This window comes from Lissotriton vulgaris, chromosome 1_1 (genome assembly GCF_964263255.1).
Source record: "Lissotriton vulgaris chromosome 1_1, aLisVul1.2, whole genome shotgun sequence".
NCBI lineage: Eukaryota > Metazoa > Chordata > Amphibia > Caudata > Salamandridae > Lissotriton > Lissotriton vulgaris.
The window spans coordinates 243,759,134-243,771,449 of record NC_141685.1 but is presented as its reverse complement, the minus strand read 5'-3'; the positions used below and the strand labels follow the sequence as shown (position 1 = coordinate 243,771,449).

Below are 12,316 nucleotides of genomic sequence, written 5' to 3'. Positions count from 1 at the left end.
AATTCCTTTTGGATCATCTTTGACAGAGTCAGTGTTCCCTTGGATATTGCACTTTAATAGCATTACAGAGTTTGCTGCTCAAAACATGTGAGTAAATGGAGTTTTAACACTCGGCTTGGTATTCCCCTTGGGAAATTTCTGAAAGATCATTGATCTATTTTGGAATTTGGCTCTTCCTTTTACAGCACTAAAGAATGGAAAGGGGCGACCAATCGGTCCCCCCGAACGTATGGTCGAGTACCACGATCCCCCCGGGAAGCCATCTTGGGCGGGAGGCGAGTCTCGGCTGGTATGCCCGAAGCGGCGTAGCCGGGGCGCGCCTTTTTCCCGCCCTAGAGTGGGCTGGCCTAGACACCAACACGGCCGGCCACGCCCTTGGAGGCAGGCGGGGGCGGGTTCACGCCCACCCTGAAGACGGATAAAAGGAACGGAAGCCAACAAAGCATCCTCTTGTTCCTGTGCTCTGAAGCTGCACCTCCCCGCTGCACGTGAGCTCGAGACGGAACGAAGAGCAATTTTGAGCGTTGTAATCCCTCTTTTTGTCTTACAGATATCCCGTCTAAGAATGCCCAAGAAGGTCGGAAAGCGGGTCGGTACCGAAGAGATGCTCCGCATGCTCATGAAGGAGATAGCCGATCTGAAGAGAAAGGTTGAGGCTAAGGACGGGGAGGGAGGACCGAAACGGCCTTTACAGGGAACAATTCCCGGTGGAAAGAGCAAGAGGCCCAGAAGGGGAGCACTTGGGGGGGAGACCCCGGTTCCCGAAGCGGAGGAGCCAACCCCGGCGCCAAAGGAGGGGAACCCAATCCCTGTGGTGGTCACCCCTGCGAACAGGGAGGATATGCCCCCCGAGTTAGCGGCGCAATTGGCAGCGTGGTTGGGAAACGATAGCGAGGGCGCCACGGCTGATGACGCCCGGGCAGTGATGAGGCAACTGCGGGAATCTAGGGAGGCTGCGAAGACTCCATCTCCTGTTCCCCCGCAGGTCCCAGCGGTTGGAAGTACAGCAGGCCCAAGTTCGGCGACAAGCGTGGGGTCTACTTCAGGTAAGCGGCCATTGCCGATTGCGGGGGGGGACTCTGCACCTTCTCGAAAGGAGAAGATTGCCCAGCACGTCCCACTAGAAGTCAAGGAATTGATTTGGGCGGACAAATATGTAAACATGTTTTCGTTGCTTACCGACCATTACGAGATCGAGCATGTAAAGAGTCACAAGGAGCTTATGCATCCGAGTGTTTGGCGCGCTAAAATGGCCGCCTTTAAGGTTGATGAGACCATTGGTACTTGGGGCAGAGCGTGGGGAATTTTTACTTCCATCATGGGGGAGCGCAGACCTGAGTTGTTGACCGAGTTACCCATTTATCAGTCACGTATTATGGAGTATTCTGTGGCATATGGGGGCAATCAGTGGTTCTGCTATGATAATCTGTTTAGAAAAGCTAAGGAACACAACCCGTTGTTATCCTGGGACTGTTACGACTCTGTGTCTTGGCAAAAAATGGAGAGTACAGGGATGTTGAAGGTGCCATTAGTAGGGAGTAACGGGGGGGAATCCTCCCGCCAAAACTCTGGGACGCCCTTTCGGACGGGTACAGGTAACGAGTCCCACACGAAGCCGAGTGGCAACACAGGTAAAAGGGGGATCTGTTGGAATTTTAACAGGGGCAAATGTACCAGACCCCAGGGGTCATGCAAATTCAGACATGAATGTGGGGGATGCGGGCAGCCATCCCATCCTGAGTCCATGTGCAGAGCCAAAACGGGTGATAACGGTGGTAAGGGAGGCGCCAAACAGGTCTAATATAGTCCGAGGGGCGCCTTTACCGACCCCGATTGATACCATGGCAATGATTCCTTGGCTCAGCGAATACCCAGATTATGCTTCCGCTGGGGTGTTGCGGAACGGGTTTTCATATGGTTTCCGCATCCCAGTGGGGGATTTTCAGGGGGTACCGGACTGTAAGAATCAAATGTCGGTCTTACAGCACACGGCGGTGGTGCAGTTAAAGATTAGGAAGGAGGTGACTCGAGGTCGTGTCGCCGGTCCATTCGATTTGCCACCAGTTGCTAATTTTGTGTGTTCTCCTCTAGGGGTGGTTCCCAAGAAGGACCCGGGTGAGTTTCGGCTGATACACAATTTGTCAGCCCCACATGGTCTTTCCGTGAATGACGCGATAGATCCGGAAGTATGTTCGGTGCGGTACGCATCTTTCGATGAGGCCGTTGCCATGTTGAATCGCCTGGGGCCCGGGACGCTGATGGCCAAATCGGACATCGAGTCAGCGTTCCGGTTGCTCCCGGTACACCCAGACGATCAGCGTCTCCTTGGTTTTCAGTTTCAGGGTCGCTATTACATGGATAAATGTATGCCAATGGGATGCTCGATTTCATGTGCCTATTTCGAGAAATTCAGTTGTTTTCTGCAGTGGGTATTCACGAGGAAGACAGGTTTTCAACATGTTATGCACTATCTCGATGACTTTCTGTTTCTGGGGGCAGCCGGGGATTCTGAGTGTGGACAGGCCTTACATGAATTTTGTGTCCTAATGAATCAATTTGGTGTGCCATTGGCGCCAGGTAAGACGGTGGGTCCCTCGACCTTAATCGAGTTTCTGGGGATCGAGCTCGACTCAGTGGAAGGTTGTTTTCATTTACCTAAAGAAAAGGTGTTAAAATTCAGGTTATCCCTTGAGACATGTATTCGTGCAACGAAAGTGAACTTACATCAATTGCAACAGGTGGTAGGTCAGTTGAATTTTGCCCTAAGAGTAATGCCGATGGCACGCCCCTTTTCCCGCTCGATTGCACAGTCCATGGTCGGCTTGAAGGAAGGACATCTTCGTACGAGACTCTCGGCAGAGGTTCGCCAGGACATGCGCATTTGGATTGCATTCCTGGCGGATTTCAATGGTCGAATTGTCTGGAATAAACCAGCAGTGTCTTCCGAGGAGTTGGGACTATGGACAGACTCGGCGGGGAGTGTGGGTTTTGGCGCCATATTGGGTACACAATGGTCGGCTCAAAAATGGCCGTCATGGTGGCATGAGTGCGGGTTGACGGGTAACATTGCTTTTCTCGCACTGTTCCCTATTCTGGTGGCCTTGAAAACGTGGCCAGAAGGGTTTAGGGGTCACTCTGTGGTTTTCTGGTCTGATAACATGACCGTGGTTGAGTGTATCAATAGTCAGGCATCACGTTGCAAATTGATTCTGAGACTACTCAAGGAAATTGTGTTGTTGTGCATGCAACTAAATGTACTGTTTAGGGCGCGGCACGTGCCGGGGGTGATGAACCAAGCGGCTGATGCGCTCTCTCGTTTCCGTATGCAGGCCTTCTGGGGTTTTCTGCCCACAGCGGACCCGGTGGCGGCACCCTTTCCCGAAGCTCTCTGGTCTCTCGGTGCCCCGAACTACAAGACCTCGTGGGAGAGAGTTTAGCACCCAGGACGAGGAAGGCATATGAAGGGGCGTTCCGTTCCTATTGGGCCTTTTTGGGTACCGCCGGGAGGGAGCTTTGGGGTCTGGAAGAGTCTGTAGTAAGATTCCTGCTCTCTTTACGTCACGCAGGCAAGTCAGTAGCTACGGCCCAGAGGCATCGGGCTGCCATTTCCTTCATGGCAAGGGCTCATGGGATCCAGGACCCGACAGCGTCTTTCGTTGTGCAGAAAGCGCTACGGGGGTGGCAACGCCTTGAGGGTCGCAGAGTAGACGATAGGCACCCGATAGGTTTGGATAGGTTGGCCCTGTTATTATCCGTGCTACCGGTAACATGTTCATCCCAGTATGAAGCAGTGTTGTTCCGAGCCGCATTTGCATTAGCATTCCATGGGGCTATGCGGGTAAGCGAATTAGTGGCAAAGAACAAGCAGGATACGATGGGGGGACTGTGCCGGGAACACATTCAGGTCAGAGAGGAGACGATGACGGTCTCGTTTGTAAAGTCCAAATCCGATCAGGATGCAATCGGGGACTGTGTAATCATCCAGAGGATCCCCGGGTCTGCCATGTACCCTGTTGGGTGCGTAGAAGCATATTTAGCGCAGAGGGCGGCAGCATGGGGGGGGACCTTGTTAAGACACGCTGACGCCACCCCACTGACGAGGTTTCAGTTTCAGCGGGTGCTTGCGATGTCGATTTCTGCCGCGGGCTTGAACCCCGGCGACTTTGGGACCCATTCCTTTCGGATAGGGGCTGCTACGGAAGCTACAGCCAGGGGTCTGAATGTTGATCAAATAAAACGTGTGGGGCGTTGGTCCTCGAACTGTTATAAGAGGTATGTACGGTTGCACATGTTGTGAAGCTGTAACGATGTACTCACGCTTCTTGTTTTTTGTTTGGTTTTCAGTTGCGCAAGCCTACGAGGCGGGGCGGACTGTCCAGTCGACCCGACACCGGGGGGCCAGCGGTCAGACATTACCGGCTGTGAAAAAGGAGGTGTGGGTTGTGGGCCACTCATACGTGAGGCGTGCCGCGGACGTATTCAAAGCAGGTGACATGATTCACGTGGTTGGGGAATACGGGTACAGTGTGTCCTTTTACGTAAAGGGCGGGCTCTGTATTGACCAGTTTCAATCATATTTCGAGGGTTTGTTAGGGCGGACAAGGTCACCGCCGTCTGTAGTCATAGTACATCTTGGGGGCAATGATTTGGTGACCACTGGTAGACGACTTCTTCTTGAGGCGATGCTTTCCACGGTAAGTTGGTTGGCGAGAAGAGTTCCAGGGTGCACAATTGCATGGTCCCATATGATCCCACGGAAAGTGTGGCGGGGGGCTATTTCTGTTTCTGCGCTGAATCATTCAGTAAGGAAAATTAATAATAAAATGAGTAGATTGTTTCGTTCAAGTACACTGCATTCTGTTTCGCATGGTTGTATTAAAGGGGACAGTATGTATTTGGGGGACGGTGTTCATTTGTCCCGGGTGGGGAACGAATTACTCATAAGAGACTTCATAGCATGGTTAAGGAGTTTACAGCATGACCTTTAGGTAGGAGTGTTTTGTGGGGGGTCCGGATAGCCGGTCAACTATCCGGCCTGTGGCGGTAAGGTCATGATCGGTGAGCAGTAATTGGAAGATCCCTATGAGGGGGCGTCACCCATTACGGATGGGAGCGCGCGGGGGAGGTGGCCAATTGGCCCCTCAACGGGGAGGCGGTCCTGTCTAAGGAGAGGCCGCCGGAAGGAAAGGAAAGGTGGTCAAGGCCCCTTCCTAGATAGGAGGGGCTACGGCCCCTCCTGGGGAATTTCCCGGGGCCAGGACATCTGCGACGGCAGATGGGTAAGTTGTGTGGGGTGCGGGAGGGGGTTTACGCTACCTTTTAGACACCTCACACGAGTCCTCGAACGACCGTTAAATGGCGTCGAGTTTATTTGGGCCCCCGTCAAGTACAAAGGGAAATTGGTAAATGCACTTGAGGTACGCCTCTGTGCGGTCGCCCCTCTCACAAGTGAGGGGGGTATTTCTGGTTTAGGGATCTGACACCGGTTACGACCTTGCCGTTGGCCCTTAACGTTAGGATGTACAATTTCAAGTCAAATGTTTTGTAGGATGTTAGTTCGGCTAGGAGAACCTTTGTATTAGAGATCTGTTAAGGTTAGCCAACATCGTAATGTGGAAATGAAATTGTACATTATATGAAACTGTTATTTTAATGTTTTCTTTTGTTTCATATTTTAATAAATACGGCCGGGAAGGGTGACTCCCTTCCCGCCTTCCAAAAGTTCAAGAACTGTTTCCGGTTTCCCAATTCTTGGGGATTGTGTTGAGAGGGGGTGGCGGGTATCTCGGCCATAAGGGAATGGACTATGAAACAAATTGACAAATTTGTTATACTGTTTGGTGCTCTCTTGAATCGCACTAAAGAAATGGCTTAGAATACTGGGCAGCTATGCAATCAATCTATTTCTCATTACACCTGTGTCCTCAGTCTTACATATATTCCATCTCTTCTCTGTCCATACAAAGTATGTGCTTGTTTGAAGCACTTCATTTTTGTGCAACGTAGGAACTATTTAATTTCTCCTTGAAAGCTCTGCCTACGTACAAGATGTACAAACCCTTGTTGCAGTTGCAAGAAGGCTGGTCTGAAGAATCAGGCCAGTTGCAAGCACAAAGAGGCTTTTTTTGATGTATTAAATTGAAGGTACTTGCAAGGGGTGTTTGGGTGTTCCTTCCAAATACCGAATTGTAGTGGTATGTAGAAATGTTTTTCCACCGTAATGTGGCCCAAAACAATCATACTTCATCACCATCTGAGTGATTGTGGTAACCAAACATGAAATAATAAGGTATCCCGTAAAAACCTCTTCCCCTTTGAGAATGTTTCAAAGCAATCATTGTATGTAGAGGCATTGGTCTTATGTACCACTGCCTATTCAAATAAAATAGCAATGAAACAAATTAATCTGTTTTTTTAAATGATCCAGTTTTACTTTAATAAATAATATTAAGGACTACTTCTCCTGTTCCACAGTTTCAAGCCTGTACTTTCCGGCACAACTTAGCATGATCCTCTCACTCTTTCATGATGTACTGATATTATGTCATTCTAATTTTTCTGAAAAGCGGGGGATATAGCTCAGTGGTAGAGCATTTGACTGCAGATCAAGAGGTCCCTGGTTCAAATCCAGGTGTCCCCTCAGACTATTTTGATTCTGTTGTTTGTAGTTGGGACTTTTCATCAATTCCTTTTGGATCATCTTTGACAGAGCCAGTGTTCCCTTGGATATTGCACTTTAATAGCATTACAGAGTTTGCTGCTCAAAACCTGTGAGTAAATGCAGTTTTAACACTCGGCTTGGTGTTCCCTTTGGGAACTTTCTGAAAGATCATTGATCTTTTTGGGAATTTGGCTCTTCCTTTTACAGACCTAAAGAAAGGGAATGGACTATGAAACAAATTGACAAATTTGTTATACTGTTTGGTGCTTTCTTGAATCGCACTAAAGAAATGGCTTAGAATACTGTGCAGCGATGCAGTCAGTCTATTTCTCATTTCACCTGTGTCCTCAGTCTTACATATATTCCACCTTTTCCCTGTGCATTCAAAGTATGTGCTTGTTTGAAGCACTTCATTTTTGTGCAACGTAGGAACTATTTAATTTCTCCTTAAATGCTCTGCCTACGTGCAAGATGTACGAACCATTGTTGCAGTTGCAAGAAGGCTGGCCTGAAGAATCAGGCCATTTGCAAGCACAAAGTGGCTTTTTCTGATGTTTTAAATCGAAGGTCCGTGAAAGGGGTGTTTGGGTGTACCTTCCAAATAGCGAATTCTAGTGGTATGTAGAAATGTTTTTCCACCGTAATGTGGCCCAAAACAATCATACTTCATCACCATCTGAGTGATTGTGGTAACCAAACATGAAACAATAAGGTATCCCGTAAAAACCTCTTCCCCTTTGAGAATGTTTCAAAACAAACATTTTAAGTGCAGGCATTGGTCCTATGTACCACTGCCTATTCAAATAAAATACCAATCAAACAAATACATATTTTTTTTAATGATCCATTTTTCCTTTATTAAATAATATTAAGAACTACTTCTACAGTTCCACAGTTTCAAGGTTGTACTTTCCGGCACAACTTAGCATGATCCTCTCACTCTTTCATGATGTACTGATATATTGTCATTCTGATCTTGGCTGACAGCTGGGGATATAGCTCAGTGGTAGAGCATTTGACTGCAGATCAAGAGGTCCCTGGTTCAAATCCGGGTGTCCCCTCATACTATTTTGAATCTGCTGTTTGTAGTTGGGAATTTTCATGAATCCCATTTGGATCATCTTTGACAGAGTCAGTGTTCCCTTGGATGTTAGACTTTAATAACATTACAGTTTTGCTGATTAAAACTTGTGAGTAACTGCATTTTTTACACTGGGCTTGGTATTCCCTATGGGAAATTTCTGAAACATCATTGATCTATTTTGGAATTCGGCTCTACCTTTCACAGCTCTAAACAAAGGGAATGGACTATGAAACCAATTGACAAATTTGTTATACTGTTTGGTGCTCTCTTGAATCGCACTAAAGAAATGGCTTAGAATACTGGGCAGCTATGCAATCAATCTATTTCTCATTACACCTGTGTCCTCAGTCTTACATATATTCCATCTCTTCTCTGTCCATACAAAGTATGTGTTTGTTTGAAGCACTTCATTTTTGTGCAAATTAGGAACTATTTAATTTCTCCTTGAAAGCTCTGCCTACGTGCAAGATGTACAAACCCTCGTTGCAGTTGCAAGAAGGCTGGTCTGAAGAATCAGGCCAGTTGCAAGCACAAAGTGGCTTTTTTTGATGTATTAAATTGAAGGTACTTGAAAGGGGTGTTTGGGTGTTCCTTCCAAATACCGAATTGTAGTGGTATGTAGAAATGTTTTTCCATCGTAATTTGGCCAAAAAACAATCATACTTCACCACCATCTCGGTGATTGTGGTAACCAATCATCAAATGATAATGTGTCACATAAAAACCTCTTCCCCTTTAAGAATGTTTCAAAACAATCATTGTATGTAGAGGCATTTGTCTTATGTACCACGGCCTATTTGAATAAAATAGCAATGAAAAAATTAATCTGTTTTTTAAATGATCCAGTTTTACTTTAATAAATAATATTAAGGACTACTTCTCCTGTTCCACAGTTTGAAGCCTGTACTTTCCGGCACAACTTAGCATGATCCTCTCACTCTTTCATGATGTACTGATATTATGTCATTCTGATTTTACTGAAAAGCTGGGGATATAGCTCAGTGGTAGAGCATTTGACTGCAGATCAAGAGGTCCCTGGTTCAAATCCGGGTGTCCCCTCAGACTATTTTGATTCTGTTGTTTGTAGTTGGGACTTTTCATCAATTCCTTTTGGATCATCTTTGACAGAGTCAGTGTTCCCTTGGATATTGCACTTTAATAGCATTACAGAGTTTGCTGCTCAAAACCTGTGAGTAAATGGAGTTTTAACACTCGGCTTGGTATTCCCTTTGGGAAATTTCTGAAAGATCATTGATCTATTTTGGAATTTGGCTCTTCCTTTTACAGCACTAAAGAAAGGGAATGGACTATGAAACAAATTGACAAATTTGTTATACTGTTTGATGCTTTCTTGAATCGCACTAAAGAAATGGCTTAGAATACTGTGCAGCGATGCAGTCAGTCTATTTCTCATTTCACCTGTGTCCTCAGTCTTACATATATTCCACCTTTTCCCTGTGCATTAAAAGTATGTGCTTGTTTGAAGCACTTCATTTTTGTGCAACGTAGGAACTATTTAATTTCTCCTTGAAAGCTCTGCCTACGTGCAAGATGTACAAACCCTTGTTGCAGTTGCAAGAAGGCTGGTCTGAAGAATCAGGCCAGTTACAAGCACAAAGTGGCTTTTTTTGATGTATTAAATCGAAGGTACTTGAAAGGGGTGTTTGGGTGTTCCTTCCAAATACCGAATTGTAGTGGTATGTAGAAATGTTTTTCCTCCGTAATTTGGCCAAAAAACATTCATACTTCACCACCATCTCGGTGATTGTGGTAACCAATCATCAAATGATAATGTGTCATGTAAAAACCTCTTCCGCTTTAAGAATGTTTCAAAACAATCATTGTATGTAGAGGAATTGGTCTTATGTACCACTGCATATTCAAATAAAATAGCAATGAAACAAATTAATCTGTTTTTTAAATGAGCCAGTTTTACTTTAATAAATAATATTAAGGACTACTTCTCCTGTTCCACAGTTTCAAGCCTGTACTTTCCGGCACAACTTAGCATGATCCTCTCACTCTTTCATGATGTACTGATATTATGTCATTCTGATTTTAATGACAAGATGGGGATATAGCACAGTGGTAGAGCATTTGACTGCAGATCAAGAGGTCCCTGGTTCAAATCCGGGTGTCCCCTCAGACTATTTTGATTCTGTTGTTTGTAGTTGGGACTTTTCATCAATTCCTTTTGGATCATCTTTGACAGAGTCAGTGTTCCCTTGGATATTGCACTTTAATATCATTACAGAGTTTGCTGCTCAAAACCTGTGAGTAAATGCAGTTTTAACACTCGGCTTGGTGTTCCCTTTGGGAACTTTCTGAAAGATCATTGATCAATTTTGGAATTTGGCTCTTCCTTTTACAGCACAAGAGAAAGGGAATGGACTATGAAATAAACTGACAAATTTGTTATACTGTTTGGTGCTTTCTTGAATCGCACTAAAGAAATGGCTTCGAATACTGTGCAGCGATGCAGTCAGTCTATTTCTCATTTCACCTGTGTCCTCAGGCTTACATATATTCCACCTTTTCCCTGTGCATCCAAAGTATGTGCTTGTTTGAAGCACTTCATTTTTGTGCAACGTAGGAACTATTTAATTTCTCCTTAAATGCTCTGCCTACGTGCAAGATGTACGAACCATTGTTGCAGTTGCAAGAAGGCTGGCCTGAAGAATCAGGCCATTTGCAAGCACAAAGTGGCTTTTTCTGACGTTTTAAATCGAAGGTCCATGAAAGGGGTGTTTGGGTGTACCTTCCAAATACCGAATTGTAGTGGTATGTAGAAATGTTTTTCCACCGTAATGTGGCCCAAAACAATCATACTTCATCACCATCTGAGTGATTGTGGTAACCAAACATGAAACAATAAGGTATCCCGTAAAAACCTCTTCCCCTTTGAGAATGTTTCAAAACAAACATTTTAAGTGCAGGCATTGGTCCTATGTACCACTGCCTATTCAAATAAAATACCAATCAAACAAATACATATATTTTTTTTAATGATCCATTTTTCCTTTAATACATAATATTAAGAACTACTTCTACAGTTCCACAGTTTCAAGGTTGTACTTTCCGGCACAACTTAGCATGATCCTCTCACTCTTTCATGATGTACTGATATATTGTCATTCTGATCTTGGCTGACAGCTGGGGATATAACTCAGTGGTAGAGCATTTGACTGCAGATCAAGAGGTCCCTGGTTCAAATCCGGGTGTCCCCTCATACTATTTTGAATCTGCTGTTTGTAGTTGGGAATTTTCATGAATCCCATTTGGATCATCTTTGACAGAGTCAGTGTTCTCTTGGATGTTACACTTTAATACCATTACAGTGTTGCTGATTAAAACTTGTGAGTAACTGCATTTTTTACACTGGGCTTGGTATTCCCTATGGGAAATTTCTGAAACATCATTGATCTATTTTGGAATTCGGCTCTACCTTTCACAGCTCTAAACAAAGGGAATGGACTATGAAACCAATTGACAAATTTGTTATACTGTTTGGTGCTCTCTTGAATCGCACTAAAGAAATGGCTTAGAATACTGGGCAGCTATGCAATCAATCTATTTCTCATTACACCTGTGTCCTCAGTCTTACATATATTCCATCTCTTCTCTGTCCATACAAAGTATGTGTTTGTTTGAAGCACTTCATTTTTGTGCAACTTAGGAACTATTTAATTTCTCCTTGAAAGCTCTGCCTACGTGCAAGATGTACAAACCCTCGTTGCAGTTGCAAGAAGGCTGGTCTGAAGAATCAGGCCAGTTGCAAGCACAAAGTGGCTTTTTTTGATGTATTAAATCAAAGGTACTTGAAAGGGGTGTTTGGGTGTTCCTTCCAAATACCGAATTGTAGTGGTATGTAGAAATGTTTTTCCATCGTAATTTGGCCAAAAAACAATCATACTTCACCACCATCTCGGTGATTGTGGTAACCAATCATCAAATGATAATGTGTCACGTAAAAACCTCTTCCCCTTTAAGAATGTTTCAAAACAATCATTGTATGTAGAGGCATTGGTCTTATGTACCACTGCCTATTCAAATAAAATAGCAATGAAACAAAGTAATCCGCTTTTTAAATGATACAGCTTTCCTTTAATAAATAATATTAACTACTACTTCTCCTGTTCCACAGTTTCAAGCCTGTACTTTCCGGCACAACTTAGCATGATCCTCTCACTCTTTCATGATGTACTGATATTATGTCATTCTGATTTTACTGAAAAGTTGGGGATATAGCTCAGTGGTAGAGCATTTGACTGCAGATCAAGAGGTCCCTGGTTCAAATCCGGGTGTCCCCTCAGACTATTTTGATTCTGTTGTTTGTAGTTGGGACTTTTCATCAATTCCTTTTGGATCATCTTTGACAGAGTCAGTGTTCCCTTGGATATTGCACTTTAATAGCATTACTTAGTTTGATGCTCAAAACCTGTGAGTAAATGGAGTTTTAACACTCGGCTTGGTATTCCCTTTGGGAAATTTCTGAAAGATCATTGATCTATTTTGGAATTTGGCTCTTCCTTTTACAGCACTAAAGAAAGGGAATGGACTATGAAACAAAT

At 44.7% G+C, this 12,316-nt stretch overlaps 6 non-coding genes across 6 annotated transcripts; all 6 read left to right on the top strand.

Moving 5' to 3' along the window:
- The first annotated feature begins 6,568 nt into the window (after window positions 1-6,568).
- On the top strand, window positions 6,569-6,640 carry TRNAC-GCA (transfer RNA cysteine (anticodon GCA)). Its single transcript has one exon. It is a non-coding gene; the product is annotated as a tRNA-Cys (tRNA).
- A 1,010-nt stretch (window positions 6,641-7,650) lies between these two features.
- On the top strand, window positions 7,651-7,722 carry TRNAC-GCA (transfer RNA cysteine (anticodon GCA)). The gene has a single exon. It is a non-coding gene; the product is annotated as a tRNA-Cys (tRNA).
- A 1,010-nt stretch (window positions 7,723-8,732) lies between these two features.
- Window positions 8,733-8,804, top strand: TRNAC-GCA (transfer RNA cysteine (anticodon GCA)). The gene has a single exon. It is a non-coding gene; the product is annotated as a tRNA-Cys (tRNA).
- A 1,012-nt stretch (window positions 8,805-9,816) lies between these two features.
- TRNAC-GCA (transfer RNA cysteine (anticodon GCA)) lies at window positions 9,817-9,888 on the top strand. Its single transcript has one exon. It is a non-coding gene; the product is annotated as a tRNA-Cys (tRNA).
- A 1,012-nt stretch (window positions 9,889-10,900) lies between these two features.
- Window positions 10,901-10,972, top strand: TRNAC-GCA (transfer RNA cysteine (anticodon GCA)). Its single transcript has one exon. It is a non-coding gene; the product is annotated as a tRNA-Cys (tRNA).
- Window positions 10,973-11,983: 1,011 nt separating this feature from the next.
- TRNAC-GCA (transfer RNA cysteine (anticodon GCA)) lies at window positions 11,984-12,055 on the top strand. The gene has a single exon. It is a non-coding gene; the product is annotated as a tRNA-Cys (tRNA).
- The last annotated feature ends 261 nt before the right edge of the window (window positions 12,056-12,316 follow it).